This window comes from Phoca vitulina, unplaced genomic scaffold (assembly GCF_004348235.1).
Source record: "Phoca vitulina isolate PV1807 unplaced genomic scaffold, GSC_HSeal_1.0 scaffold11, whole genome shotgun sequence".
NCBI lineage: Eukaryota > Metazoa > Chordata > Mammalia > Carnivora > Phocidae > Phoca > Phoca vitulina.
In genome coordinates this window covers 29,203,571-29,209,188 of record NW_022589714.1, presented here as the reverse complement: position 1 = coordinate 29,209,188, position 5,618 = coordinate 29,203,571, and the positions used below count along the sequence as shown (strand labels likewise).

Here is a 5,618-nt window from a genome sequence, read left to right as displayed (position 1 = left end):
AGTCAGTTAAGCGTCTGCCTTCAGCCCAGGTCATGATCCCAGGGTCCTGGGATCGAGTCCCGCATCAGGCTTTCTGCTCAGCAGGGAGTCTGCTTCTCTCTCTCCCTCTGCCCCATCCCCACCGCTCATCCTCTCTCTCTCTCTCTCAATGAAGTAAATGAAATCTTTAAAAAAATAAAAAATAAATAAGTGTGGTGAATGGCCATGATCCTTATCCACACTAAGTTGTGGATTTTAGATTAGTTACATACTTTTCTGCATCAGGCTCCATATTGACTTATCCAAATTCAAGTTTTTTGTTTTTTTTTTCTTTCAAATCATTTTAGTAGCCTGGCAGTGATTCAAAATATGGAAAGAAGATTCAAACTGGTTCCCTTAAGGGGGATTGCTACCATGATTGCCTCACACAAGCAGATCAAAGGCAACAGTGAAACAGGGTTCCAAAGAGCAAGGGTGGTAAGAAGGCTTCAGGGCTCACAGATGGAAGGGCTTGGTTTCAAAAAGTCTCTGAGGGGAGCAGACAGCAGAAGAGACATGAAATGTAAGGGACGCTCGGAGGACGGGGCATGGTTGCTGGGTCTTGAGTGCCTTGAAGTGTTTCTTGATGGTGATTCAGTGTCGAGAGTATTTGTTATCTGGGGAGAGCCCAGCAGGATGAGCCGAGGAGGTCTCTTGTCCCATAGGTTCAGCTCAGCTTCTTCATTGTATAGACTCGATCTCCCCCCTGTTGAGATAATGCTGCAGAAACATGATCACACCAAAGCCAGATGTTGCAGTTTAGTCTGCAACTCCTTCTGACTCACATTTTCTTTTTTATCCCCAAGGCTTTTTGTTTTTGTTTTTGTTTTTCATATTACTCCGTATGTAATCACCAAAAATTATTTGTAGGTACATTTCTTCAAGTACTTAACAAATTATTTTTTCTATGCCTGGATATTATTTGTCTTTGTATCTTCCTATGTCAGAATAATAATGAAATAGGATAAGTTGGACTTTAATTCAGTATGCATAATATTAAATTACCTAGCACACATCAAACACCATCTTACACATTATGAAGTACAGATCTTAAGGATTATAACATACATTTGTGGAAAGTATGTAAACACATAAGTACAATTATAGAAGGCTAGAGACTATAACACAATGTGTAAGTTTATATATTCATTTTATCAAGTCTTATGGTTCTTAAATGTAGTACTATAAATGAATATCTATTAAATCATCTCCAAACTGTTATGTTTGCCACTTTTTAGATAATCTATATGGCTTATTATCAAGAACTTAGTGGTACTCAATTGTTCCTTATTTGTTACATTTATTTGATCAGTTACAATAGGCTTGAGGCTTGAAATAAAGTGTCACTGTTTTGAAGTGACAGTTAAAAAAGATGGTTCAGTGGGACTGCATAGTATTCAACTTTATCATTCAGCTGAATGCTGCTATGTAAAAAGTATTTATTTTTTCATAGATGGCACCATCCCAGGAGGCTTAGCTTGTGCCATAGAAAATAAGATTGAAAATGACCTTAGTAAATGGGAAAGTATTTAAAACCACAGAATGACATTCAGTTTTTAAAAATCTGAAAAATAGGCTGTACAAACATAAGCTAAGGAATGACTGGATGCCTGGAGAGTCTATGAATCTGGACATTTATTTGTGGTTGCAGAGCTAAAGAATAATCAGAACCTAATGCTAGAAAGACCAGTATAACGAGAGTAGACGCTTACATACAGAGTGGAACATAGAGAAGAGTGTATGTTCAGGAGCACTCTCCTTTTATACTAGGGTCAAGTTTGAATAAAAGATACAATTTCATCACTTGGAACAACACTGTTTATTTAAAGTAATGTTTCTGTTGGAATATATACTCGAGAACATAATTTTAATATGCTCCCCGACAAAATTAGAGCAACATCAGGGAGATGAGATGCTTAAAAGTCTGGAAGCCCTATGAGAAGGTTGGTATTTAATATGAAATGTAGAAAACTCATAGAGTGTACATTGGACAGGGGGAAATTAACACATGGAGAATTATTTCATTGTATAAAACTGTGTTTTCCATGGCTCATTAGCTAAAACAAATAAATTTAGTGGTTTATCATTATGGTTTTTTTTAAATAAAATAGAATAGGAAAGAATAAAATAGAAAGTACCAGAGTGCCTCACAAGTACAAATAACATGTATTTAATGTCACTTTAATTGTTTACAACTGTGTAGTTGGTCATGATCGAAAATGCTTTAAATATATTGACAGAATTTCAAGCACATGCAAAAGTAGACAGATACTTTAATGAATTCCCATTATCCATCACCTGTCCTAAACATCCATCAACACTTAGTAAAGCTGCCATATCCACAGTCTTACTACCTCACCATTTCATACTCTGTTTGAAGCCATCTTTGATGTCATACCTGTGTTTTCACTATGTATCACTAAAATTTAAGGATTATTTTCTAACGTAACTACAATACCATTATCAATTATTCCTTTATATCATCAAAGACCTAAAAATGTGTTTGTCTTTCATGGTCACCATCTCTGTTTCACTACTTAGAAGTGTGCCTGACATTACACGTGGTGGATTGAGTAGATGATATATGTTGGAAATTTATGACATAATTTCTGAATTAGACTTTGATGGGAATGTAAAGTAGCATTATTTGGGCTGCTTTTGATGTAGAATCAAGTTTTTCCTCATTCTGCAAGTAACAGAGAAGAAAAAAGTATCTTCCTGGATTTTTCATCCTTTCTTAAATGTGTATATCTTGAACAATTTACTACTCACTGATTAATCAACCTTATTCTAACATCACAAAGATCCTTCTTTATAGATGTAATTACTATGCATGTTGCCTTAGATTCATTTATTATTCAGTCACTGAAATTAAATGTCCGTTGTTTGCTTGATACCTATAGTTGACTTATATTCCCTTTTCTTCAGGAGCACAGTTTAGTGAGCCAAGAGTAACAAATAAACAGTGTTGCATGTGAGAAGCCACAGTGGAAATACTGAATGTCAGTAAATAGAGGATATACTCTAGACAGAGGGAAAGCATGTAGAGAAAGAAATGTATAAAAGGCATGGCATTTTTCTAAAACAATGAAGAAGTTTGTATGGTTTGATCTTAGTGTTTATGGGGGTGCAAAGAAGGAGCAGTAAATATGAAAAAAGAAAGTTTGGAGCCAAATTATATATCCTATGTGTCAAGCTAAAGTTTAGACTGCATTTTGGAAGCAGTGAGAAATTTTTGCTGTCCCTTAAGTATGGAGCAAACTTTATTATCATTGTTGTTGTGATAATGATGGTGATGATGACGATTTTGTAAAAAGAAGTCCCAGGAAGTGACTCTGAGACATGGTTGGGAGGAAATGTGGAGACATGGGGTTCGACAAGGAGACTATTGCAGTGAATCCAAGAAACTGTCGGTGGATGACAAACTAATGCATAGGCATTGGAGGGTGAATGAGAGGGAACAAAATTGCTAACTAATTTGGAATTAGAATAAATACTTGATAACCAAATATATGATTTTCATTGAAGAAAGGGATGAGTGTTGGATATTTCTGAGGTTTTTAGCTTGGAAGACTGCATGGTTTCCTTACCAGAGAAAAGGCATACAGAAGGAGGAGCCGGCTTGGTGTGTGTTGTGGCAGGGACAACGAGGATGAGTCATTTGCAATTGTATTATGTTTCAGATGCCCACAAGATGCTCAGTTGTAGGTAGCCATTAATGGTGTGTATCTGGAGCTCAGGAGGGAAGAATGAGACAGATGTGAAAGTAATCTGCTTGAACTGGATAATTACACTGGGTAAGATTTCCAGGGAGAGATAGAAAGAGAAAAGAAAAAAGAAAGAAGAGAGAGAGGAGAGAAGAGAAAATGAGTTTTTATCCTATATTTTTTCACAAAACAAATGACCACAAAATAAATGTGTCTCCCCTGCTGAAAATGTTTATTTTGCTATTGATTGTATATTTTAAATAGTCAATAAGACTTTTCCTGAGATCTTTCCTTGGAAACCTCTGACTTAAATCCAAGATGCTGGCTATGTTTCTTTCTTTCTTTCTTCTTCTTTTTTTTTAAGATTTTATTTATTTTTTTTTAAGTAATCACCACATCCAACGTGGGGCTCGAACTCACAACCCTGAAATCAAGAGTTGCACGCTTCACCAACTCAGCCAATCAGGCATCCCACTGAGGGATGCTGGCCAGTTTTCTTAAATATTTCTTCCACATTCATGATGAGGATAAAAATGTGTATAATACACACCAAAATTTCTCAAGATGGTAGCAACCACAAAACTGCCTTAGGCTAAAAGTAACAAAGAAAGAAGATTTGGTAACTCCTTAAGTGTTTTATCTATTAAGCTCTTCTTTATTCAGATGGCCTTTCATGGTGGTAACATAAACTCAAAGGTGAAGCATTTTCACAAAGGATCTCTTTGTCCTGACATTATTTGCCAAGTAAAGTTACCATACTTCAAAATACGACCAGACAGGAACCAAGGAACCACAGCACAATTGTAAAGAAAGATCTAAAACCTAGAGCTACAACTATAATAACTTCTAATGAGGCATGGGGGGAGTTTGACTACTTCAGTTGGAAGGATGAGAGGAAAGAAAAACTTAGAATGTTAGAAATATAACGAGAGACCAGAACAGATAGTCCAAAACAGAATCCAACATTTGGAAGTACTAACAAGGAGTAAGATGAGGCCCCAAAGGTAGGTAAGTGGAGTATATAACCTGCTAGTTTATCTGAGAGTGGTTAGCATGGGAGTTAGGGCTGGCCACTGGGACCTGCTCCTGACAGGGTTTCTAGCACATATTCTAATTAACTTGGGGACTTGTCAGAGCAACTAAGTTGCTCTGAGACTGGAAATCTTTGGTTATCCAGGTAGAAATCTGGACTCAGACAACAAAACAGGGATACAGTGACTAGATCTGAGAAATTAGAGTGTCGGGGAGTGAATGTTAGTGTTTGAATTCTGTACGTTATTCTTTCTGCCTTCTCTAATAAGGAAGCTCCTGATACCCCAGTAGTCAGTCCTCACCACACTCAGGGTTTGGCTGAAAAGTAGTGCTAAAGCTTAGATCTAGGAACCTGTTGGATGCTTCCTGCAGTAGTTCTGTTCCTTTCCACCCCTCTTTCCTGCCCACTCCCATGTTTTATCCTCATATAAATACACACAGTGTTTTTGCATGCTAGTGAAAAGTGCCCTATTCAATGACTTCCTTTCTGACTAATCTTATGAATCAATCCATCCACTCAGAGGAGCTAATAAGGTTGGTGGTCAGAAGCACATGCTTGGCTGGACATTCTATCCTCTGTGGGAAGGGGTGGAAATATGAGAAGAGCATTAATATTTTACTCTTTTCTAGAAATAGGGACATGCTCTGATAACTAGACAAAGTAGAACTAGCCCATATGGCGAGTCAGATTGGCAGTGAGTGTCGTGATGCTGAACCTCAAATTGTTGATCTAGAGTTTACTTGAATATCCCTGACTATGATCAAGATCCATCTTATACACCAAAATGAGGTTGAGCTTGAGCTTGTTACACAGAGGACGTGAAGCAGGTATGGCACTGTGTCCATTGTTTTCTAATTTAG

General features: G+C 37.1%; 1 pseudogene; it reads right to left on the bottom strand.

Annotated features, from left to right (window-relative positions):
• Nucleotides 1-474: 474 nt before the first annotated feature.
• Nucleotides 475-750, bottom strand: LOC116635779 (annotated as a pseudogene).
• Between the last annotated feature and the right edge of the window lie 4,868 nt (nucleotides 751-5,618).